This window comes from Eulemur rufifrons, chromosome 3, assembly GCF_041146395.1.
Source record: "Eulemur rufifrons isolate Redbay chromosome 3, OSU_ERuf_1, whole genome shotgun sequence".
NCBI lineage: Eukaryota > Metazoa > Chordata > Mammalia > Primates > Lemuridae > Eulemur > Eulemur rufifrons.
Genome location: NC_090985.1, coordinates 58358490 through 58385324, shown reverse-complemented (window position 1 = coordinate 58385324; position 26835 = coordinate 58358490). Strand labels below are relative to the sequence as shown.

General features: G+C 39.9%; 1 protein-coding gene across 1 annotated transcript in view; it reads right to left on the bottom strand.

Annotated features, from left to right (window-relative positions):
- The window catches only part of NCALD (neurocalcin delta), a 161154-nt gene extending 141577 nt beyond the window's left edge, over positions 1-19577 (bottom strand). The window contains exon 1 of the mRNA XM_069465458.1: positions 19550-19577. The gene's annotated coding sequence lies outside the window, so the exon portion shown is untranslated. The remainder of the gene's footprint in view (positions 1-19549) is intronic.
- Between the last annotated feature and the right edge of the window lie 7258 nt (positions 19578-26835).

Below are 26835 nucleotides of genomic sequence, written 5' to 3'. Positions count from 1 at the left end.
AAGGTCATCTTCAAAATGTTACAGGGAAATGATATCCAGTGAAGAACTGTATACAAAGCTAATCTCTAAATCAATAATTAGATTATGATAAATACATTTTCATACATGAAAGTATTCAGAATTGCCTCTTATGCACCCTTTCTCAAGATGTTTTCTGAGAAACTACTAAAGGTTACATTCTATAAAAACAAGGATGAAAACCAGGAAAGATGAAGACATGAGAGCCACAGAGGACATCCAACACAAGAAAGAGGGGAAGAATCTTCCCAAGATGATGATGAAGTGGATTGTCAGAATGGAATTATACAGCAGATCTGGAGAACAATCAATCCTGCTTGAAACAGCAGAGCAGAGGGCTCCAACATACAAGCAAAGAAGAAACTAGCAGAACACCAGAAATGGTGAACCTGCTGAGGGGATGGCTCAGCTCTCCTGGATGGTAGACTTGGCAATTAAGTCCAGAAGAATAAAAACAGTTATACAAGAGAGGAAATGTAATCATATCGCACGTAACCATGTGGCTCATATGTTAGCCATAGTGAGGCAACTATAATAACATAAATAGTAATATTGTTTTAGCCCACAATTATTAAATTGTTAATTGGGAGGACGTGGGAGAGAAGACAAAGTTTGCACTGGAGAACTGAGGGAGATCTGGGTGGTCATGAGGGGGAGTTCCTAAAGAGCTAAATCTTCATCTTCCCTTATAAGGAGGTAATGTCCAAATTGAAAAACCAGCGAACAGCAGTAAAAGCAGAGTGGTGGGCTATAACTGCCTTGTACTGACTCCTGAAAGCTGTTAAATTTTCAGAAATTTTTTGACCTGAATGTTAAACACAGCCATTGTTAAAAATTAAATTATATAAACTTACAGTTAAATAAATTATATTAAAAACCAAGGTCATAAATCCCAAAACACATCACTCCTCTACATGTGGAAGACCAAGGAAAAGATTCTCCCCTAGAGTCTCTAGAGGGAATCGGCCCTGTCTACATGTTGATTTCAGCCCAGTGAGTCTCAGTCTGGACTTACAACTTCCACAACTTTAAAAGGTAATAAATTTGTGTCACTCTAAGTCATTAAGTTTGTAGTAATTTGTTATAGCAGCAAAAGGAAACTAACACAGGAGACTTTGCTCCTCCTGGCTTGAGTTGTCAGTAGGGCTAAGGGGGCAAGAGACTGAGATATCCCTGGCCCAGGGGAAGTTCACGGCGGAGCTCATTAAATTCATGCCACTCTCTGGGTCACTGAGGTTTTTCACGCCACACTGGGGTAGACCACTGTGGTTCTAGCTGTCAGAGCACAATATACACAGAAATGCTAAAAACACGAATTGAACATATGGATGGGAGGAGCAGAGGGAACGAAAAACTCATGAAAAACCTGGAAGACATAGTCTGAGCAAACCAAAATAAGTATTTTAAGACCATATGTGTGACATTTAAAAAAACAAAACAAAAACAAAAAAGCTTACCAAAGTATACAAGTGCCCTACTTCAAGGAAAGTAAACATACGAAATTTTCGATCTAAAAGAACAAATACATTCAATGGTAACAAATCACTAGACAGTTCTGTGTTGAGTACCCGCTGTAAAAGATAACCTTAGGTTTCTATTGTGTTCTCTCATATTTGGTTGCATTTCTCACACATATGATTCCATATGAGACTCTATGGGTCCCTGAGATAGGAAGGCACATGAGAAAAGTAATGTCCACCAAGAGTAGGTGCCTCGTCCACATAAGTTAGTTGTCAAGGCTGCACGTGTTCCCAAGTCTTGGCTTCCTGTCCAGGTGCTAACATTTTTCGCTGTACAGTGCTGTGGTAGATAGAAAATATATTCTTTGCCCTCAAAGAATTTACAATCCTTTATCATCTCAGAGTTATATAGCCATGACTACAAAAAAAAAAAATAATTCTTCAAATTTGCAAAAGGATTCATCTCCAGGCTGCCCTTAAGTAGTGAACAAGACTGCTGCATTTCAGGCATTCATTTACAGGTTTTTAATTACCATGTCTGACAAAAAATTAGAAGTTACCATGAATTAAAATCAATCAGAAACAAAGACAATGTTTCACAAATGTTACAATGGAAGTTAATGGAGAAATGAATAAAATTATAAAAATTTGTTTCAAGCACAGTTCTTCAGGAACACAGTTATGAAATAAGTTAAATTAAATCTACACAATAATTAATAACTACTTATAGCAATTGTGACATTTTCTGGGACTCAGAGGATTTCCCCTAACCAAGTTATCCCTTTGAGGCTACAAAAAGCCTTTTTGGGAGCTGGTTCCAAATGAACAGTGTTTTGTTAATTATGACTCATGAGGCCTTTCTTAGGTTTGATCTTTTAAGTCTTGGACAAAAGTTAGAAAATATTTAGCATGTGCTTCACTTTACTATGCTTTTTTCTAAAAGCAAACTATTCCCATTACAAGCAAATATTAACTAGTGACTAATTTCTGATAGCATAATAAAGAAGGAACTCAATTTTGATTAAAATTTTTAAAAATGACAAACACCCAAGTACAGCTGTGTACATTTTTCACTAACTTTGATGACTGTCATTTAGTATTGAATCTCACACTAGTTTTCTCTAACAGGGACAAACAGAAAACCCTTCCAGCATCTGAGGGAGATTCAAAGTCAGGTCACATGCCCTGTTCCTGGTTCCCGGGGATTAGTACTACATGACTAAAAGAAAACTTTCTTCAGCTTTCGCTGGTAGTTCACTATTTTTGAATAATAAACATTTATTAAGCATGTGCTATTTCTCCAGTGCTCTGCTCCAAACTTTTACATACTATTTCTCCTAATCCTCACAACAACTCGATGAGCCAGGAGCTCCTGTCACCCTCACCTTACAGGAAGAAAAGCCGAGTGCAAGAGTCCTCACAGCTACTCAGTGGCGGGGCTGGGTTCAAGTCCAGGCAGGCTGCCGCTGGAGCCTGGTATCCACACTGCCGCGCTTGCCTCTCAGAACTCCCACCTGCCTCCCCAAACCTCCCCCTCGCTCCAGAACCTTCTCACTTCCTTTCATCCAAAAATTGTTCTCACGGTGTGAGGCGTAGGATGGAAGATCGGAGCATACCTCACTTGTGATTTTATTTTTTAATCAAGCTGGAGGTTTTTCTTTGACCAATCAGATTTACCCATTCAATCTAGATATTGGTCCTGTAACTGCAGGGATACGGATACGGTTTCTTTCCATTTGCCAACTTGGCCTCTGCCAAAAATTTGCTTTCAGTTTTTAGAAAGATTGTATCCCCTTCCCTTTCTTTTTGGAACGTGTTAAAACCATCTTTCTCACAGAAAAAAAATAAATAAATAAACCAAAACCAACAAAAACCCAGGCTTCCTCTATCATGGTCTGCTTTTTCCCACCGGCCAGGAGGATTTGGGCTAGCATTCCACTCTGTGGCTGGTATGCTTACAATAACAGGGGATTGGCAATGCAGGGTGGCTCCTCGGGAGCGCAGGTCCCCATTCCTGCCCTGAATGGCATTCAGTTCCTTATCACTCCACATATGAATATAACGTCAGGTCAAATGCTTTGAAAAACACAAAAGCACTCTGAGGGCATGAAGAGCTGCTGGCAAGGGTGGAGAGGACTATTTCCGACAGAAGGGTGGAGGAAGGGCTCTGTGAGGCAGTGACATTTGACGAACTTCTGGATGAAATGCAGGAGGGAGTCGTGTGAGCGTTTGGGGAAGATTTAGTGGGCAAGAAAGAGCTAACCAGGGCAGTGATTTCAGCACCTGAAGAGGCACGTTTTTAAAAATACCAGATGTCCAGTCTCCATCCTTGAGCAAAGAACTCAGAATCTCAGGGGTAGGGGGGCCTGGGCATGAGTGTTTTTTTTAAAAGGTCCTTAAGTGATTCTAACACACAAAACAGAGATCTGAACTACATTAATCAGCAATCAAATGGTATTATACACTTTTGAGAGCATTTTCACATACTGTATGTCATTTTAGCTAAGCTCATTCAACCTCATAAGGCACATAATACACATGAAGTGAGTCTACTGCCACTACACAGTGGTTCAGAGAATACAGAGCTTTTTGCTTCAAGTCACCTGTAGAGCTCTGAGCTCTATTCTCTTCCCGAGACACTAACAGTATATGAAAATGCATCTACTCGCTACATAAGGGTATCAACAACCAACAACAAAACAAGACTGTGACCAACTACAGCCACCATGCATGGTAGGGCGATGGAATGCCAGCACTGACCAGGGTTGGTGGATTTCTTATGGGTGCCTCCCTGGAAGCGTAGCATCTCCAATGCCAAGGGAGCAAAGGAGAGGAACCTAGAGAGAGAGGTGAGCCAGGCAGTTTAAGGTATCAAGAAACAGCATCTTTATAAATATTTGACAAGAAAAGCTGTATTGTACATGACCTGATAGGATTGTTCCAATTTTCTAGAGGGACAAAGAGTACTTGTAATTTTTATTTATCTTGAATAAAGGAGTCACAATGTATGTGATCCCTTGCTTGGGTAGGTCCTCCCAAGGGCAGACAAAGCAGCTCTAGCGTAGGAAGCAGGGATGTAGAAGGGGGAGCTGGAAAATGTGGGACTGGAGGGTTCACATCTGTGCTCGGCCTCCCAAAGATACCCACATCCTAGTGCCCAGAACCTATGAATATGTTACCCTCCATGGTAAAGAGGCTTTCCAGATGTGATTAAGTTAAGCATCTTAGGATGGGACGGTCATCCTGGATTATCTGGGTGGGCTCAATGTAGTTACAAGAATCCCTACAAGACAGAGGCAGGAGGGTCACAGTCAGTGGTAGGAGATGTGATGATGGAAGCCAGAGGCTGGAGTGATGAGAGGAGGGGGCCATGAGCCAAAGAGTGGAGGCAGCCTCTAGAGGCTGAGAAAGGGAAGGGAATCCACAAGGAATGCAGCCCTGCCGAGACTTTGATTTTAGCCTCTGACCTTCAGAATTATAAGATAATTAATTGGCATTATTTTAGGCCGCTGTGTTTGTATTACTTTGTTACAGCAGCTACAGGAAACTAATACAGCCTGATGGCCTGGGCATCCTGTCAGGAGGAGCCAGGGATGGGAAGGAAGAGAATGTGAGGGGCTACAGGCTTCCATCTGTATGCTTGCCTCAGCACCCTCAAATATTAATTTACAGCAATACAGGCTCAAAAGTTCCTGTGTTAATGAAAGACTTAAGGCAATGCTGATACATGTGGTCCAATTTTTAAGTGTTATGTCTGTGCAGTGACCAAAAGTCTAGGTATTGTTAGTACAGCGGCATTTAAGTAACCCACCCACTTATGCATTAGTTATGAAATCCTTTAGGAGTGTGCTACAAAGAATGATTTAATTAAATCATGATAAACCAGATGCAATAAAGAACATTTTATTGGGGCTTGATTTCATGCATCTTTTTGACAAGCTTCAGACTAAATTTTTCTCTGTATCAAATTTCTCAAATATTTACATGTGTTTTCTGTTCCCAGGAAATAGACACCATAATATGTTATTCTAAAGTTTGAAAGTTGAGGAAATTAAAAACAGAAAATACACCAGTTCATCAGCATGGGCACAATACTAATTCCCCAGAAGAGAGGAGTGAATTAGATGGCATGGTGTTTCCAACTTAGCCTCCCACCATCCCCCTCACTTCATATACAAGAGCTCCCCTCCAACAGAAATGTGATCGCGTCAGTGGTTCAGAAATACAGAAAAACGACTCTTTTCCCTACTCAAGAGCAGTGCTAGAAATGCGTGTTTCAGAGCATGGACAGAACAAATGCCTAATAAGAAAACATTTTCCCACAGTTTCTGTTGTATCTTAAGGGATTCTGTTAAATAGTGATTTGTCTGTACATATACTCACCAGAATCCCTTTGTTCACATAAAGTTCATGGGCAACAAATAAACAAGAATCCAAATCACATAAAAGAAAGTGCACTTAAGAATCTTATTTTTTTTTCTGGTCCAATGATTTAACTTGTTACTTTGCTTGAACCATTTCGGGAAGCAGCCAAGGGTGGCGAGATGGGCTGTCAGACTCACTTTAACTCAGTGGACCACACCGTGCGATGAATTCTCTTCTGGAAGAGGCCAACCCACTCCTGCTGCTGAGACTCACGGACTCTACACAAAGGTTTGATTTGGTCAAAGACTTGACACAGTCATGACCTGGTCAAACACGGTCTGTTTGTTTGTTTATTTGTTTTGAGGGAAAAGTTCTGAAGAAATAAGATTTTGTCCATAGGTCAACCTCTAATGAGACCCAAGAGTAAAATGGAGAAGAGAAAATAAATAGGGAATGACAAAAAGAAGACCTTCTAGGGACAGTCCTCTGACCAAAGAAGATCAAAGAAAAAAATTTCATAAGTTATCTAAAGAACATCTGGCAGAAATTGACCTGAAAAATGTAATTTTGGATGAGTGTTCCCTCAAGTCTGGAAAGAAACCAAAACCTTATTATAAATATCCTCGTTGAGGTTTTGGAAGAACAGTATATGAGATTGCATTGCATGTGCTTTGAGTGCAATCTGATTCTTGGGTTTTTCCTAAATTCATCCCAGGAAAGGGTAATCAATAGCATTCTTGGCACAGCTTAACAAAGAGCTTCTTGTCTTTCAGCTGAATTCGTTCTCTCTGATGTGTGGGCCGTACCCAACCTCCTCAGAGCCTCCCAGTCCCTGTCCTCTTTTGGAAAGAATGGAAATCGTATCAGCACTCCCTCTTGGTGGGCACTATTTTTAAATAGAAAAATCTGGAAAAATGCAAAACAATACAGAAGTTTTTCCCGATTGGCCTTTCTGCAGCTGACTTGGCTCCTAACATACCTCCCTCCCGCTCATCAGAATTCGACGAGATTAGAACTCATCAGCTTCCACAGGGGCCTAGGACAATGCACGCCAGACCCCAGCACAATCCCCCCAAAAGTGCTGTGACCATCTGCAGACACTTACTTCAGCTGTGTGCCAGGGGAGATGTTCCCAAACAGAGATATTTTAATCCTCTGGAATTCAGATTTTAAACAAAAATATTTACAATTTAAATTTGACTGACCCTTGCAGATATGTGGGCCTGAGTCAATCAGATCTGTATTATGACAAAGACTAAGGTCTTTCCCTTTCTAACGAAGTATGAAAAGACTAGAGAAAATCTAGAATTGTTTCTCACTCCTTCTGTCCAGTAGTGTTAAATGCATCTTCCATGCCAAGGCCATATGCCAACGAGGGGCTAAATGCTCGGAAAGTAAGCCCACAGTAGGAAGCATACAGCACACCATCCCTTTGGACCTTTCACAGGGAGCCCTCGGATGTGCCTAACCAGCTCTCACACCGAAAGTGAGAGAGTCCAAAAGTCCCAAATGAGAAGGAAATGAGGAGCTCTGCAAAGTCTCTCGCCTTCCATTTGAGGCTCTGCTTCTGGGAGCAACTGCGTGTCTCTCCAGTCGTTCCCACACCCCCCTTCTCGCCTTTCTGCTACTTCAATTCGCTCCAGTTAATTGCTCTTTTTCTTCAGCCCTTTCCTCTCCATGGACTCCTATTTCTCAAGCCAGCAAAACATTAATATCTTTCTTGCCTCTTTCCAGCTCCCCCTGGCCTCTCCTTCAAAAGGAAGGCTTAGTCACTTCTGTACCACATTCCAAACCAAAATAAAGCGAATGATCCCCAATGCCTTAGAAGGGGACCTCTCGTGTCCTTCCTCCCAGGGTCTAAGATTAGTTGGAAGAAGACCCCGGAGGGAGTGAAACCTCCAAGGCTCTGCCCATCATCTTCATGGAGGTGTTTCCCAAAGCGTGGAAGGCAAAGTGTTACTTGAGACTCAAGGAGGTGCACAGTTATGGTGGATTATGGCTGTATATTTATTTTAATGTGCATTAGAAAAATTATATCTGGACTATCCAATTTCACCGCTATTTACAACTGTTACTGCTGCTTAGGGCAAGTGTAAGTTCCAATATAAAGAGGGAGTTCTTTAAAGAAAGGTATTAAGTGAAAAATAGCATACGTAGAATGTGATATGGCAAAAATCATGGAGATGGGGCATGAATGACTAACGCTTGGGAAACGCTGTTTAATGGAAATGACTTGGAACCGGGAAGAGTGGGACATGACGTCAGCTGCTGGCTCCACTGCCGCCTCCCTTGCAGAGTCCTGAGTCGGGGTAGAGGGTGGGAAAGCAGCTGTTACCCTGTGATTCACCACACCAGGATTCACAATTTCACACCAGGGACCAAAAATACGTAGAACTGTTTCTGAATGGATAAATCAAATTTTTATATTATGCTATAACCAAGGATATCATTGCCATTAAATTCACAATTAGAAGCTCCCTGGTCCAAAACCATTTCAGTTTAGAGGCTAAAGCCTAGAGAGGTCACATGATTTGGCCCAATATCACCCCAGGGAATAGTGGCAGAGCTAGAACTTAAACCTCAGACTTTATTTATGCTAAATCATCCTATTACATTATTGCTTCTGGATAAGTCTTTCTGATGCCCCAAAAGTCATATCTATTTCTGATTATATCTAGCTAGATTTCACAGAGTAGTAGGAGATAAAATCAGAGAGGTAGCATGGGGTAGGGGAGAGTGTGTCAGGACTTGTAAGCTGCTTTGAGAACTTTCAGGAAGTTCAGCCCAAAGGTGGAACTAACTGTCTCTAGACATTGAAGAATTAGCAGTGAATAAAAGAGATAAAAATTTTTGCCATCGTGGAGGTTTACATTTTAATGGGGGAGAAAATCTAGAATATGACATTGCAAATCACCTATGTCTAAATGCCAAATAAGTAGCAGCCCAGGATGACAGAATATGCGCTGGGAATGATTTCCGTGGGTTATCTGGTTAGCCGTGGTCTGGTGGCTTCTTTAGCATTTTCCACACTTCCGCTATATCCCAACAATCAGAGGCCTCCAGCTGAACAGCTGCACTTTTCTGATCCAATTTTTTAATTCCTTTCCTCTTCCTAAGTAGAATAGAGGAAGGGGAGCGCATAAGGGGAGAAAATAACTGGCCCGAAAGAGAGTGGAGAGGAAGGAATGGGAACAATGACTCTCCTACAATGTATTTTAAATCCTGACCTATGCCAGGCTAAGTACATTACCTATGTTAATGATAATTTATTATTATGACATCATTAAATTGACAACATAAATGTATAATAATAATGACTAGCCAGTATTGAGAGTTTGCTATATGCCAGGAAGTCGTCTAGACACTCTAACCAACTTGATCTCAGTATTCCTTACCACAACTCTATGACACAAGTACTATTATTTTTCATTTCACAGATGAAGAACTGGCTTCTCAGAGAGGTAAAGTCATTTGCTCCCTATCCCACAGCTAGGAAATGAGTCCAGACACAGATGTCAGGATGCTGGACTCCAAAGTCCCAGCCCTTCACCCTGTGTTCAGGAATGTCCCCTACCCAACAGGAGGCACCAGCTAGCCAGTGGGCTAGCTGTCCAGCCAGTGTACCCTCCAGCCAGGGTTTCTCACCCCACAAATGTTCTTCTCAAAAATAGGCCCTCTTGATGACCCTGTCCCTTTCTTTTTTCTTTTATTTTCCAGCACATCTCTCACTGAGACCCTGTCCCTTTCATCACTGAGTTGTATTTTTTTTAACCTCTCTGCCCCAGTAACTGTCCCCCTGGTTACTGGGGTAACGGATATCTCAGGTGCTTTTTGCTGTATTTCCACAACCATTGTGGTCTCTCTATCTTTCCCAGCACCTCTCGGCCTTTTCATTCTCTCATTATTTAAACCAGCATGGAGCAATCTTTCAAAACATCCAATTAGCAAGTGCACAGAAGGAACAAGGCCCATAATTAATTAGTGATTCTAGGACACAACAAAGCAAAAGCAAAGCCAAGGCTGTGGAAAGCATCAAAAACTGAAACTGCGTGAGAAAGATGTACACACTCAGGACCCCTCTCCAGGAAGGACAAAGAATTAAACCATCTGGTTACTGATTCAAATCTCTAAAGCACCTCCACGTGTCTTGGGGTGGAAGGACATCAATCACTGCATGACAATCCCAAGTGGAACATCTCTCCCCTCTAGGATGAAATGACTGCCTCTGTTCTGGTGGTGAACGGATTCTTCCCCCATTGTTTGTACAAGGGAAGGTTGGCCCCTCTCTCTTCTTGAAATTGTTCTTAGACAAATTTAATTGTTCTTAAAATGTCTCTTTAGAAACAGTCTTTCTTGCAAGATGGCCCCAACTCCTGGGATTTCTTGCTCTCCCCAGAGCAGAAGTCAAGTTAGAATACCAGGAGTTAAGAGATCGGTCAAGCCAGGATGACTGCGGATAAAAAGGGAAAATAGTAGGGGAATGCCAGGGTTCTCAGATGCCAGTTGTCATTCTAATTTGGAAAAGAAAGGAGGGCGTGGGTGGAACTCCATCCAGCTCAAATTCTCCCAAACACCAAGTCATTCTCCCACACACAGGGTGAAGCGTAAATGACAGGGAGAGCTAGCACTGTCGTTAGTGAAAGTGTTCCCTTTCATTAGGAGGAAATAGGGATGTGTTCATTTTGGGTTATTATGGACTCTAGTTGTTATCTGAAAGACTAGAGACAACAAAACAAGTGGCCTGAACAGTATTACAGCGAGTCCCTGCGTCTCACAGGGTGACCTCACCACTGTGATATATTTTTAGAAGCCTCATATTGAACGTGAGAATTGTAGGAATACTTTACTGACTTTTCTTACCTTCTGCCTCCTTTTCTTTTGGTTCTAGATTGGGCTAATGCTAGCTTTCAGGGTTGTTATTTGGACTTAGGAGAGTATGCCTAAACCCACCCCACCAAGCCACAGACTAAGCACTTTAGTTAATACCACAGCAGTGGATGATACAAGCAATGTTAGATGAAAAGGAAAATGGAAGTACCCACCAGGATATTGACAAGACAAACTACTTACTGCTGCTGCTGCTGCTGCTGCTGCTGCTGCTCAAATACAACACTCGAATAAGATAATAATATATACTACTATGCATGTTGCTAAGCAATATTGCATTTTCAGTCCTTAATAATTGCATTAGTAACACAAGATGGGAAAAGCTACATTTTGATATTGATGAGATGCTTTGCCTTACTTCTTTGAATAATCAGCCTGAGCAAACAACAGTTCCCAACACAAAGCAGAAATGATTATCCCTGTGCCCTGGCTGAGAAATGTATGAGAACTCAGTGGTAAATCTCCTATTGGCAAGTCTAAGGGTTCTCTGCTAACCCACTCCCCCACAAAGTCTTCAAATCTTAAATAAAAAAATAAACATTAATAAATAACCAACATTCTTTACCTGATATGTCTCCTCTTAGCTACTGTATATGTGTATGTAGTGCTAAAGAAAAGTGAATTTTAAATATACTTAAAGATTTGGAGCAAAATACAAATATTCATCTTTCTGATTCAAAGACAATACTGATTTGAAGGATCTTGTGTGACGATGACCAACACTGCAGGCCAGTCCCAGATTCTAGGATAACCATTCGGTTTACAGATGCTAAAAAGTTGCTTAGGAGGAGATGCTGATGACTTCTTGTCCCTCTCCCCAGCTACCCAGCATTCCCTGACTACCCAGCATTCCCCAGCTACCCAGAATTTCCCAGCTACTAAGTAAGCATTAGACAGAAATAGTCTGCAAGAAAATACCTTCTTCAGCAGGATTCTACCAATGGAATTCCAGAAGTTTTCATCTCTTTAGAGGAGCAATATTGCACAAGAGGCACTGCTGTATTAACATTATAACACAGACCCTGGAGCCAGACTCCCTAGGGTGAATCCTCACTACACAATTTCCCATTTAAGTGACTTTGAGTAAATTAATGTCTTTGTGCCTTTTTCTCATCTGTTACTACAATAACTAAATAAGTTAATATATGTAAAGCACGACTCCAGAATGTACCCTTAGGATCTGTATTTACTGCTTTTATATTTCACAGGAAGCCACTGATCTAATAAAACTAGAAATTACTAAGTTTTGAATTCCTATAACATCAAACTGTTACTAATTATGGTTCTGGTCATATGCCATATGTTTCCCAGAAATAACAAATGTTTCATGGAAAAGTAAAAGGCTAAGAAGGGTGGGAAAAACATAGAGTAAATGACCTTGTTTTTCTTAGCTGCTAACTTTAATATAATGAAATATTCAATGAAAACTATGAGCATGTGACTGTGACTTCTTACCATTTAAGAAAGACATTCTTGAACTACTGAAAGTTAGAGATACATTCAAATAGCATTGTCAGGTACTTTAGTCTGAATCTCTTACATTTTAAATTTTGAAAAATTTTACTCATGTCCCAGGTGTTTTTCCCAGTAGAAATTACATTGGTAGATGCTAAATTAACTCCATGTGATTCTCATTTTCAGAAATACAGTTTCAGACTGTTCAAGAGTTTCAATGTATTCCCTTGAGCTGCATAAAAGAAACCCATCCTGGTTTCAAATATAGTTTTGTTTTTGTGGGGGTTTTCTTGTACTAGGAACACATTTCTCTCAGACAACATTGCCATTTAACATGCTAATTGTTTTAGATTTCTTTTAAGGTCCTCTTATTTTACTTAAGTGAACTTGAATTAAGTGAATTTTTGCATCTATCTAGTGAAAGAAAATTAAATTATTGATCAAATGATCCTCATTTATAAAGGTCATACCAGCACTAGGAAGCTAGGATTATATTTTATTTTAGTAGATTTTATACTAAAGGGCATGTACTTTAAATATAAATCAGTCTGATATTCTCATTCATTTCTATTTTCTGATATAGGTAAGGTATGAGTATTCTACAGGTGCTAAAAATAGGACCAAGATCTGATCCAAGCTACTTTGGAAGCAGGTACTGTTACTTACAGAACCTCTACATGTAATAAACCTGCTTACTATGTGATGGGCGATGCCAGGTGCTGGAATTATGATGATGAAAAAAAATCAGGCCTACGTTCTGTCCTCATGGAGCTTAGAGTCTAAGGCAGTACTATGTGAAGTGTGGTCTGTGGACCAGTCTTATCAGACTGCAACAAGACAAGTACAGACACTGCAAGTAATTGTTGCGAAACTTTTACAGCAATTAGACATTGCTCCAACATCCAAATGTGTGATCAAGTGAACTTGTCTCACTGAATGGGGTATAGAATGCTTTGGATATTGTCAAATTTGTATGTTGAGTTTCATGTAGCAGGATCTAAGTGCTGGCCATGGATAGGAGGACACATATTGGCTTGTGATGAATTGAAAATTAAAAAAATAAATCTAGCTCTTCCCCCAGATAGTTTGAAAACCACTAGTCTAGTGCTTTCAAAGCACCATAAACAAAAAGAGAGAGTTTAATTACAGCTGAGAAAATGTGGGAAAGTTTCATGGAAGAAATGATTTTTAAGGGTGGATTAGAATTTAAGGAGTAGAGATCACAACACGAGAAGACTTATGGAAGCAGAAAAGTGCAAGGATGTCCCGAGCCACCTCGTTCACTATGGTTGGAGTATGACATGGGCACAGGGCAAACTGAAGTAATGGAGGTAAATGTAAAAATATTGATTGCAGCCAGTTAGTAGAGGGCCTCAAATGCCATGAAAAGGAGTTAGAATTTTATTTTTGAGATAATTGGAAGTCCTTAAATATTCCCAAACATGAGAATGACATGAAAGCTCTATTTTACAAATAATATTGGCTTCATTTGAACTATATTCAACAGGCAGAAGGCCTTTAAGTAAGACAAATAATACCGGTAAAATGGAATTTTTTAAAAATAGTCTTTTTAATGGCATCATATATTAGTCATATATCTAAGTAAATTTTTGCAATCTGAAGTCTTCCCATGTACCATAGCATAGTAAAATACCACTTTAGAAGATCTACTCATGTATGAGTAAAGTGATTTTGAAATACCATTTCTTAGCTTTACAGTGACAGAGAGAACACATTCTTCCCATTTTCAGAAAATTTGATTAAACCACAGATATTAAGGGAACATTAAACCAATATACTGTTAATAATAATTTACACCAAAATGTCAAGTACCGTCACCAAAGGACACACGAACAACACTTTTTTCTCTCTACTGCTCTCAGCTTCCTATAAAACTAGAATTGATCTAATTAAATGTGCCTTATTTAAATTTCCATGTGTCACCAAAAGGCTGTTAATTCTTGCCACTAAGTTAGAGTCTTTTGTGGCATTAAGATTTCCATAAGTATATCTTTTAAAAAAATAGTTGAACCACTAAGTAAGTTTTAAATTTGAGAGTAAAATTGAACAAGGTTTTAACAAATAAAAGAAGGCTCTCAAAGTATATAACCCCTAGAAAAATATCATGTTAGGATTTCACATGCTTGGCTGAGTAAATATCTAATGATCTTAGGCTTCTAATTCTGGTTTCATAATATTATTTTTAATTGTGGTGTAAGAACTATAGAACTGTAAAGATTCTATCCTGTTAAACTGAAAGCTATGCATTTAGAATTGGACACATTGCAATAAGACTACCATACAAAGCTAAAACATAGCATTGTGAGTCACTGATTATGATGTACTAAAGCAGCCAGTGGTCCTCAACTGAGGGTGATTTTTGCTCCCCATCCCAGGAGACGTCTGGCAATGTCTAGTGATGGCTGTCATGGCTGGCGACATATACTACTGACACCAAGATGCTTCTAAATATTTTACAATGCACAGGACAGCCCCTTGCAGCAGAATTATCTGGTCCAAAATGTCAATAGTGCCGTATTGAACAAACTTATACTAAAGAATCATACTAACAACATTTTCATTATTCCTCCAAGGTCTGAGACTCTTGGCATATGCTATGGTTTGAACGTTTTTGTCCACCGCCCCCTCCACCCCCACCCGCCACCAGAATTCTTATGTTGAAATCCTAACCTCCAAGGTGATGATATTAGGATGTGGAGCTTTTAGGGGGTGATTAGGTCATGAAGTTAGATTTAGTGCTCTTTTAAAGGAGATCCCAGACAGCTCATTTGTTCCTTCCACTATGTGAGGACACAGTGAGAAAGCACCATCTATGAAGCAGGAAACAGGCTTTTTTCAGAAACTGAACCTGTCAGCACCTTAATCTTGGACTTCCCAGACTGTAGAAGTATGAGAAATAAATTTATGTTGTTTACAAGCCACTCAGTTTATGGTATTTTGTGATAGCAGCCTAAATGGACTAAAACTGCTTATATAAAAATAATCACTTTGATTCATAAAATCTGAAAGTCAGAAAGAAGGAAGTTCCTGAAGATTAAAATAGATAATTATGCCTCCGTTTGATATAAGGAACTACTCATATCACACACTCTGACTTCTGCAACCAAGACCTGAAGGTGATCCTCACAGGTGCCCTGGTTTAATTCCATTGACGTCAGTAATACTTTCTATGCAGATATTCAAATGTTCTCATCAGGAAATTTTCAGGCAGATCTTCAGAATAAACAGGCATAAATGAAAACCTCAAACAAGGTTCCAGGTATGTATTGTTTTCTGAGTGGTAAGTCACTGATGATTTTAAGAAGCAACATCAAATAACAGCTCCTGGGAATGTGGGAAAGACATCCCTCTCCTTAAATGTGTACATTGATTATAAGATGTGAACCTTTTCCAGAGATGCTAAATGTGCAGAATCTATAAAGTATATTAAGTGTCTAAGACGGGATACCAAAGTTTTTTGTAAGAAGAAACAGACTCTGAGATGCTCTCCCTCTCAGATTCTTCTCCATCAATGTTAAACCCAGTTGTTTTCATTTGTCTTTACATTACTCCCCTCCTCCTCATCCTTCTCCCCTCACTCCAGAAAGAGGTGCAGGGACGGCAGTGGTATCACTAGTCCCCAGAAACAACAACAAACTAATACAAAGTCCACCGTGCCCCTCTCTCATTTTCCTCTCTTGGAATTTCTCCCAAGTCTTTGACTGTGGATTGAGTGCTATGAATAACACCTGTCTCCAGCTTCATCTCAGGACTGCTAGAGCACATACCTTTATTTAATTAAACAGAAGCATAACCACACTTAGATGCAATACAATATATATTTGAAATCAATCTTTAAATTCCTCCTAAAGACCACCCACACTACTTACTCAGAAACAAAAGCTTACTATAAACCTATATATTTGCGTATTATCTGTGTGTTCCACTAGACTTTAAGATCCATGGGCACAGGAATTTTATCTTGTGTTTATTGGCTGAGTGAATGAATACCTTCTCCCAAACAGCAGTCATTATACAATCGTAAACTCCTTTTATTTTTACACCCAAAACAGGAGGCAATAGGACTCACTCCTTGTTACAAATTACTCATGCTCATTCATTCGTTCATTCTCTACTAAGGCTTTCATGATCCGGCCCCTGCCACCTCTCTAGCATTCCCTCACATCCCCTGCTGTCCAGCAACACTGGCCTTGGCTCAGTTCCTAGCAAGCTCCATGCTCCCTTCTACTTTGGGTCCTCTGCCATCCCCAACACCTTCCGATTTCTTCAGGGAAGCCTTCCTGATCCCCACTGAGACCAGGTATAATACCTGCACTCTATCGTCTCATAGTTCCCTGTGGTTTTCTTTTATTCCCCACCATAGTACTTATCACATTTGTAAACTTTATTTATGTAAGTATTTGATTAATATCTCCCCCAGTACCCCCCACCCATCTGCAGGCAGACACCACGCTTTCCTGACTCCATTAATGTCCACGTCATCTAGCACAGTGCTTGTCATATAGCAAGTGCTCAATGTATATTTCCTGAATGAATAAATGAATTATGTTTCTAGGAACATAATCTGTTACCAAATATGTAAGTCCATGTTATATCTTATCATTCTTCCCTAGTTAGTAGGTACTTAATCAACACCTTTTGGTTAACTGAAATCATCGTTTATCTCCAGCAAACTACATTTTCCTATGTCTATATGACAGTAAAAGAACCTGTCTCAAAATTGCTGGGAAATAAACTGCTCTCTTTCTACCCTTTTTCTACACACTAATAAAAACCAGTTTGTTTTTGTTTTTGTTTTTCACTGAATTTATTAGCTGTTTTGGAATTAAGAACATGACTGAGTGGAAGATGGTTGGCAGTGAATCAAATCAGTATTTGTTTCTATGGCTCTATTTGAAAACATCTGGAAGCATACTTTAATTATCCTCTGAATATTTGGAATCTCATGTTCTCAGCCTCTGAGATAATCTTTCCATATTGTTCCTAAATGAAAGGTGTTCTGTTGACAAAATAGGTGGGGTTTTTTGACAGAGAGGAATTTGTGGGGCATTGGAAATACAGTAGTAAGCTCCCAGGCTAACAGAAATAGATTCAGCATTCATTTTTTTTAAAGAGGAAGAGCAAAGAAATCTTTAGTTTAGAAAACTGAGGAAAAATGTAATTCCATGCAACATTCTGTAACTGAGAAGCTAGTCACATACGAAACCTTGGGGAAAGTACAGATTTCTTGGGATTCAGACAAAACAATACTGGCTTAAAGTGTCTAAAGATAGACACCCAAACAACAGGAAATCAGTAATAACTGTAAACCTAGAGTCTATTCACATGCTTAACTTTAAAATAACTTCTTTACATATATTCTTCCTATCTATTGCTATTTGGAACTCTGCCACTAGGCAATTTTTGCTAGACTGTCTGGAATTCTTCAACAAAATTCCAAAAAGCCCAGGACATTTGGGCAGTCTTTGCTAAGTTAGGCCATTCTTTTGGAAAGCCCCAGTTAGGAAGTTTGGCCTCTGGTAGTGAGGCCATCCTCATCCCTGCTTTGCCCACTCCTCTCTCGAGACAACAGTCTCAAGTCGGGAGTGGCTTCCTCACTGCCCCAAGAGCTTTTCTGTCAATTCCTTATCCAAATTGTCCTTTGGATCCGACAGACGCTGCAAATCTGCAGTATGAACTCCTGTGGTCTCTCTTTGGTGCATATAAACCAGAGATGAAGTACAGCTTCTTGGGAGCTCACTCTAGAAGGGAATCTACAGCAAGGAATTACCTGCCCCTGAGATCACAGACACAGAGAAGGACCCAGATGCTTCAGGAGGGGCAGAAATGACCAGACGCCAATAACATCATATTGATTTTGTACCCCTCCATGTCAAGGGGACAAGTTCCTATGTTAAATCATACTCATGGCTTACTGTCTGTAGGCAAAAATATACATTTTCCTATTATGCTTTAGTTTGATATCAGAAAGATTCAAGGAACTAAAGCAATGGCTGCTGCCATATCTAGGGTTGTGATATCCATAAGTAGTTCTACCAAATTATCACAAGAAGAAAGAGCTTCTCAGGCTACCTGAGCATACCAATTTAAATGCACAATTCTATCTTGGCCTCCAGGAGAAATGCAATGGTGTTAAGACTTAGCTCTCAATGTCATGAGAGGAAAAAAAAAAATTCGATTTTGCTTAACATGCCTTCAAATATTTTATTACTATTCTATAGATCTCATTAAAAGGACTGGTCTACCAAATTTGGAATAAAACTTTCTCACTTTCACTTTCTTGTTACATCCAGAAGAGCTGTATTGCTCATCTAATACTTAATTAGACCACAGAAGACTTTAATGAGGGAAAAGGAAGTAGAATGGAAAAGAGTTAAGTACACTTAAGTTTCATTTTACATCAACTTACCTCCTTTCCCTGCAATTATCAGCAAAATAAAAAAGAAGGTTTTGTTCTTGCCCCCATTTATCTTCTTCTTCTTCTTTTTTTTTTTTTTTTGCCATTTGTTCCTCATACAAAACTGTTTGGTCAAGTAAATATTAGATTAACATTCATGCCTTGTTTCCAAATAGGTACGAAAAGTATTATCAAGCTCTAAGCCACACTACCTTGCCTCTAAATCTCGACTGGCTTCTCATTTGAGGCCATTAGCTTATTTTGAAAAATGTCCAAGAAATGCATATACTAGTAGATTTCCCTTCCTGAAAAGCCAATTTCCTAACTACTCAATGAGATGGCTTTTGAGACCCATATCAACAAATTAGGAAAGTAATAATGCTTCTTTCTTAACAGGAAATTCACTGTTGCTGGTGCTGCTGCCCTAATTACACTATAATAGAATTTCAAAAGAATCTTCTTTGAATTAGAAAACATCCCATCTACTTGCTGCACAATATCCTATTCAATTTCTCATACCACATGAGTCGATTTGGAAAGTAAGGAGGGGCACATATTACCTTTTTTTCCAGGAAGCAACAAGCCAGGTTTTTACTTCATTATCATATCTGTTTTGTTTTGTTTTAGTAAATCTCTTATACTTAAGTAAGATTTCCATTTAATCAGAGTTACCATAAAAGAGAACAGGATTTTTTTTTTACAAAATAAAATGGGTGTATAGCTTTCTTTTCAGTAACAAACAAATTCATCAACAGTGAAAAATGGAAATGGATACTCCATGACAAAGCTTTAATGACAGATATAAGCTAGCATTTTCTATTTAGCAAAATAAAAACATACAAACACACCACAATCTAACTAAGTTAACCTAGCATCTTTGCATTTTGAGTCATAATTTACACACTTTAAAACCCAGGCATTTCAAGAGGTCAAAAAAGTAACTCACAGTATGCAGCCGCTCAGCACCTGGGATCTCAGAGCCTTCTTCAGTAGCACGGACAGATTTTATCACCAGTAGATCAACAGCCCTGCAAGTGAGATCACTCATAATTAGTGAGTATTTTACTTGAACATTTGACAGCTTGGGTAAAAAGTTTATGTAAGGCTGTTACAGTTAGATCTTCTGTAGTTGCGTTTGCAAACAGGAAACAGGAAACACACATACAAGAACACTGACATATGTCAGCCTAATTGGTCTTTGGTTCAAAATACTTAAGAATGAGTCTTTTACCATAAAGATAATAGGCACAGTCCTCAAAAGAGCAGGAATCCAGTCTGAGCATTTCACTGTCAAACTCTTTGGACAGATGCTATGCAGGCAATTTATTACAGGGAGAAATAAGCATTCTTAGTAACATTCAAGCCTTAATTCAGGAAGGACTATAAACTTCAGAATAAACTCATTTATATATAAATAGATACACATATAACATATTAAATAATACATTATTTAAAATATATAAATTATTTTAAAATAAATATTAATAAGATATTAAAATATTTTATATGTATTTTTCCTGGAATATATATACAAACTTTCATTTAGGAATCTTTTGGCTGTAAGTCACAGAAAACCCAACTCACATATATAAATAAATAACAAAATAAAGGAATATTTTGGTTTATTGAGCTGGGGGGAAAAAAACAGAAATTAGGGTTGCTTTGGGGAAACCAGAAGTCTGCTATATCATTTGATTCTCTACAATTTTCCTGGCACAGGTATTCTCTGTGAACTGACTTCACCTTCAGCTGCTCTCTTCTTGGTACAAAAAATGACTGTAGCAGTTCAGGATTATGTATTTATTATCCAAGTGGATAGTACGAGCATAATGACAGCTCCAGTGAAAGTTCTGAGGTCGCTGAGATGGCCCTTTGCTGATCAGTCCTTATGCTTTGGGATCTAATATGTTAAATGGCTTAAACTAGTAGAAGCTTATCCCTGGAGGTGAGAGTAGGGTCACTCCAAACAAAAATCACGTGGTGAGACATTCGGGACACTTGGAGGAACAGGAAAAGGGAGAAGGGATCAACAAATGTCCACCACAACAATGCTCGGCAACAATGAGAAGATTGACATTTGAGGATGTGTATCTGTATCTATGAAAACACTAGTACTTGGGTTATCTGAAGATGTCTGATAGAGAATGAGCTGAGGGTGCATAGATACTGATTACCCAAGGCTCGTCATTTAGTTGGACTTTCTATTAACGCTGGATTTGCTCTCTGAGAAAATAGATCAAGATATTTCCGCTCTGTTCATGAACTATGATTTATAGTGTATAAGTACTCTTGCATTTGATCTTCCATTTTGTCATCCAAACAACCCTGCTGGTGGTGGGCAGGCATTCCCACTGTAAGCTTAGACAGTGGGGCACACACTGCCAGTTGTCTCTCCAATGCCCCATCTACGCTTTTTTCTTACAGAACCTTGATTTGGTTCAGGGCAGGAATTTGCCATGTTAAAACTACAGCTAAGGACGATGGGCGGGTGGAACAGTTTTGGCTCTGGAGATGTCAATTGAAGTTACTTGGTAGGACTCCTAGAAAAACACTTTAAAAGAACTTTGGCATTCACTTCTTTTCTTTGCCTATCTTCTCTGCATCTGAATCACTGATACAAAGCTGGAGGAAGAGCTACATCTTGCAGTGATGAACTAACAAGCATGAAGACAAAAGCCACATGCTACGAAGCCTAAACTGAAAGAAGGAGCCACTTACACTGGGCCTGGCTTGCCTGCTCCTGGCCTGTTATATGAGAAAAAGTAAACTCTATTTGGTTAAGCCACTGTAGAAGGGTTTTTTTTTTATAGCCTGCTGAACATAATCCGAAGTGACACAAAGAGGTTTCTCAACCAAGTAATGACAGATCAAGGCTTAAACCCAGGTCTGTGAACTCCCTGTCCAGTGATATTTCCAAGAAACTGGATTGCCTCTCCAGAAGCAGAACCCATAAACTCATACTGTGAGTACTATACAAATGGGAATTTTAGATATATGCATTTTTCCTTCAATAAGTAGCTTATTTAAATGATATGAGTCATAGTTCAAATGCTGAGAGCAGATTCGTTGCTTTTAGGTTTCGTTTTGTTTTTTGTCTTTTTAACATGTGACACGCAAGCATTCACAAAATTGCTAAAGCAAGAATGCCTTGGTGACAGCAAAGGAAAGCTAGGTCATTTTGCCAAAATTTGTTTCAAGGCTGCCTAAGCCACCTTCCCAGATCTTGCTGTGGGTGAGGATGTTCTTTCTTTTTTTTTTTTTTTTTTTTTCTTTGAATTGATTTTATTCTTTTTTTTTTTTTTTTTTTTTATTTTTTTTTTTGCAAGTTAAAAACAATAGTTTCATATTTTTTCCCCACCCCCCCTTTCCCGAGTCAGCACCTTCAAGTGTTACCACTCCCCAAACGGTGCGCAATGCACTCATTGTGTAGGCATACCCCCATCCCCTCCCCCACCCCCCACCTCAGTCTGATGTCCAATTGGTGTCGTTCCCAGATTTGTATTTAGGTGATGATCAGGGAAACCAATTTTCTGGTGAGTACATGTGATGCATGTTTTTCCATTCTTGGGATACTTCACTTAATATAATGGGTTCCAACTCTCTCCAGGAGAACCATAGAGATGTCGTATCTCTCATGTGGATGTTCTTTCTTGACTTTCTCATTCACTCAGCTATGAAAAGGTAACAGAGTTCTCGCAAAAGCTGGAATAACTTCCTGAGCCAAAAGTCAAGGAGGAACCATACCCAAAGATCAATTCCAGGGGGATTAAGGATTTGGTTGTGAAAAGCAAAAGGTTTAAACTTTTAGAAGAAAATATAAGAAAACATCTTTCTGATCTTAAAATAGGAGAGTTCTTAAGGCACGAAAGTACTAACCATGAAAGGAAAGACTGATAAATTTGCAACTGTGATATTAAGAGCTTTGGTTCATCAGGAGGTACAATAAAGAAAGCAAAAACACAAGCCAATATCTGAGACAAGTTTTGCAACACATAAAATGAACAAAAGATCAGTATTCATATAAAGAGATGTTACATTTCAGTCATAAAAGGACAACACAATAGAAAAAAGGAACAACAGATCTGACAGGCATGTTACAGAGGAGAAAAACATGAATGGTGAGTGGACATATAAAAAGATGAACAACCTCATTTGTAATCAGGAAAATGCAAATTAAACTGATAGTGGGAGTATAAATTGATATAACCACATGGAACAATTTAACCTTATCTTATGAAGTTGAATGTTCACTTAACCTCCATCTGAGCAAATCCACTCCTACCCATATTCTCCATTGCTATGGTTTGAATGACAGTGTACCCGCCAAAATTCACATTGAAACTTAATTCCCAAAGCAATAGTATTAACAGGTATGGCCTTTAGGGGTGATTCAGTCATCAGGGCTCCACCCTCATGACTGAGATCAGCATATATAAAAAGGGCTCCAGGTTGAAGGGAGGGTCCTTTTGCCCTTCCACCCTTCTGCCACGTGAGGACACAGCGTTTGTCCCCTTCAGAGGGTGCAGCAACAGTCTTCCAAGCAGAGACCAGGCCTCACAAGACACCAAACCTGCTGGAACCTTGATACTGGACTTCCAACCTCCAAAACAGTGAGAATTAAATTTCTATTATTTATAAATTACCCAGTCTCAGGTATTTTATTATAGCAGTACAAACAGACTGAGACATCTAGAGAAACTCTTGCATATTTGCACCAGGAGATATGCACAAAGTATGTATAACAGCTTTATTCAAAACAGCAAAAAGCTCGATTTAACACAAATGTTCATCAGGAGAATAAAGAAATAAATTGAGTGATATACATACAAGGAATATTAGACAAAACAAGGAAAATCAATAAATCACAGCTGCATGCGATAGTTTGGGAGAACCTTAGAAACATAATGAATGAAAGAAAGCAAGTATCAGCCAATTGTGTACAAATGTGAAAGGGGCAGCCTTGCAAAAATAACAGCAAAACACCTAATCCTTCAATTTCCCCAGTAACAGTTAAAGATCAGTCCGATGAGTTCTCTCACTAACAGGTACCCTGCAGGAGTTCTGTTTTGTACAACTTCTGAAGAAGCTAAATCTCTCTCTCTCAAAATTGTGTTTTGAAAAATCTGCTTTTACAGAGCTCCTGAGTAAACAAACAGCAGCAGAAAGAGCTACAGCCTCAACCATATCTGCAGGACAGAGTCACATCTCCTGTGATAATCCCTTCTCCAAGGAAAGGTAGGAAACCAAGTCTTGCACTTTTGACATCCTTGTAGTTTTTGTTATCTACCTGCTGCCGCTTTTGTTATCAGCTGACAACCATCACTATTTTTCTTCTCTTCCTCCCCCTAAAAACCAGGGAGCCACTTGGCCTCCCTGCTGGCATCTCCCTTCTCTTTCTTTGGGATGCCACGCTGTCTCCCTGTTCACTCCCCCTTCTCTCTCTCTCTCTCATTCTCTCTGTCCTTCGAAAGGATAAAATAAACTTTTACTTTTATATATTAATCTCTGCGTGAGAAATCTCTCTCCACCAGTGCCGTGAGCACCTACTAGGCTTTCCACCCTAACAGATGGTAACTTTTTTTTTTATAAAGCCCAAGAATAGCAAGACTGAACAATTACCCCTATATTTACTCTTTGTATTATTCTTTGTTCTTGATATTTCAAGATTCCTTCTTTTATTAGTTCCTTTTGTTTGGAGAACTTCCTTTAGCTATATGCTAGGTCTTCCTTTAGCTGAGAATTCCTTGATTTCCTCTTCATTCCTAAAGGATATTTGTCACTGGATATAAAATTCCAGGGTGACAGTTCTTTCCTTCAACATTTGAAAAGTGTTTTGCCACTTCCTTCTGGCCTACATGTTTCCTGATGAGAAATCTACTGTCATTGTTTTCCCCCTATAGATAAGGTGTCATTTCTCTCTTGTTGCTTTCAAGATCTTTTCTTTGGCTTTATTTTCAGAAGTTTGACTGTGATGTCTTAGGGTGGATTTCTTTGAGTTAATCCTTTTTGGAGTTTCACTCAACTTCTTGACTCTACAGGTCAATGTCTTTTGCCAAGTTTGGAAATTTTCAGCCATTGTTTCTTTGAATACTTTTTTTAGCCTTGTCCTCTTTCCCCTCTCTTTCCAGGATGCTGATGACACACATGTCAGACAATTGTTATATCCCCATAGTTCCCCGGGGTCCTATCCTTTTTTATTTTCAGTCTATTTTCTCTGTTGTTCAGGTTGGGTAATTTCTATTATTCTATTTACAAGTTCACTGATTCTCTCCTCTGCCCCCTCCACTCTGCTGTTAGCCATTGAGGTTTTTCTTTTTATTTCATTTATTATATTTTCCTAGAAACTGAAAAAAAATTAATAAAGTGAAAAAAAAAATGCAAAGATCAAGCCAATACATTTTTTTTTAAGTTGCAAGAGGAAACAACTTCTTTCTGCTTCCTGAGTAATGGATACACTGACTGGCAGGCCCGGGGTCCAGTAACCATGCAGACTGATGTAACTCATGTTTGGAGTGGTCCTGCGTCCATTCAACAGCCCTCTGTTAGAACACGTCCTGGAGATCCTCTGCAGAGCAAGGTGGCTGCTCTGGGCAAGGCTGCCTCCAGGTGACAGGGCAGGCAGTTGAGGCCGGAACAAGCAGCGTCCCAGCATTAGGCCATAGCTTACTGCAGTGCTGCAGCCCTTTCCTCCTCTGGCCTTTTTAACTGCAGCCCTACCTGATACTCCAGCCCTTCAGCTCCCTCAAATCCCTGTTTTCATGGATTCTAATACTTTTCTCTTTGTCATCTGCTTCCTCCTGATTTCTACTTGTTTACCTGGCCTCTGACCCATTTTTGCCTGCATTATGACATTTTGTGCATGGGTGGATTCCTTGACCCAGCTCTCTGGCTGGGGTCCTTGACCTAACTAAGCATCACCTAGATAGTCTAATGGGTTCACTTTCACCAACACTTGTGTTGCTCTGCAAGGCTACTGCAATAGAGATCGTCCTTTCTTCTCTTCAAGGCGGGGGTGGGGGAGATTGATTGCAAAGGTCCGCTCTCGCTCTCGAGGACATATGTCTGAGGTCACCAGCTGCTCTGGTGCTCCTTCCATCCCAAGCCCAGCAGGCGGAGGCAGGAAGAGAAATGGGTGGGAGGACAAAGTAACACTGAAAAGCCTGATAAATACTAACAGCAAGTACTAAAAATAACTGGACAACAGTAGTCTACTTTTAGGAATTTCATCTGTGCTTTTATGTTGGGGGCGAGGGAGAGAGGGCTGTGGAGAAAGGGGTGGAAACGTTTGTGTTATCTGATGGCGGAGGCACTGAGGAGCTTCCCTAGGCAGACAGCACTACCCCACCCCCTCCCTGAAATCAATCAATCTCTCTCTCTCTCTCTCTCTCTCTCTCTCTCAGCTTTCCTCGGCATCCTCAGCTCTCAAAGGCATCCCTGCTCTTACCAGCAGAGAGGAAAAGCAGCTAAGAGCACACAGGCTGTTTTGACCCCCAACCTTGTCTTCTCCCACTTGCAGAATAGCCTGGCCACCTTTTGACCTCAGCTTCCAGAAGGCGCAAGAGTGGCTGGGATCAGTGTGTGTCACCTGTATATCTGTGAGTCTCTGGTACGCTGGGTGTGAGATGGCAAAACCATTAACCCTACATGACACAATCTGCACTGTGGGGACAGAAACACCAGGCTGGGATTTCCACACGTCTCCCAAAATACCAACAGCCGGGCATTCCTGCTGCCCCTTCCTAGGACTGAGGATGTGGATAAGCAGACCTGGTCCTTTTATGGCCAGGGTCTCCTGATGAAACAAAGTAGAGGAGAGCAAATCTGTTCAATTCTGTTTCTATTATTTGCCCTTCCCTAGTGAACAATTCAACTATGCCGTGAATCGATATGGATCGCTGGGGCTAGTGGACGACACAAGATGAGGAAAATAAATTGCTCCCACTTGGATGAATTATAAGCACCTTTGAGCTCTTCTTCATATCTGTCCTGAACAGTCAGCAAAGAGGGAGTGTTTTGAGACTGAGCCCTTCCCTTCTGCTCTCGTCCTCCTTCATAACGTGCACTCTCAGAGCACAGAACGACAACACAAAGAAATAAAGGGCCTGCCTTCCTCTTGCCTGCTTTCAAGATCACCACATCTGTATCCATCTTGCCCTCCTTCCTGCACGACTCTGATGAAAAGGGAGCATCCTTCATGAAAACATCAGTCCCTCCATTTACGTCCTGATTCTC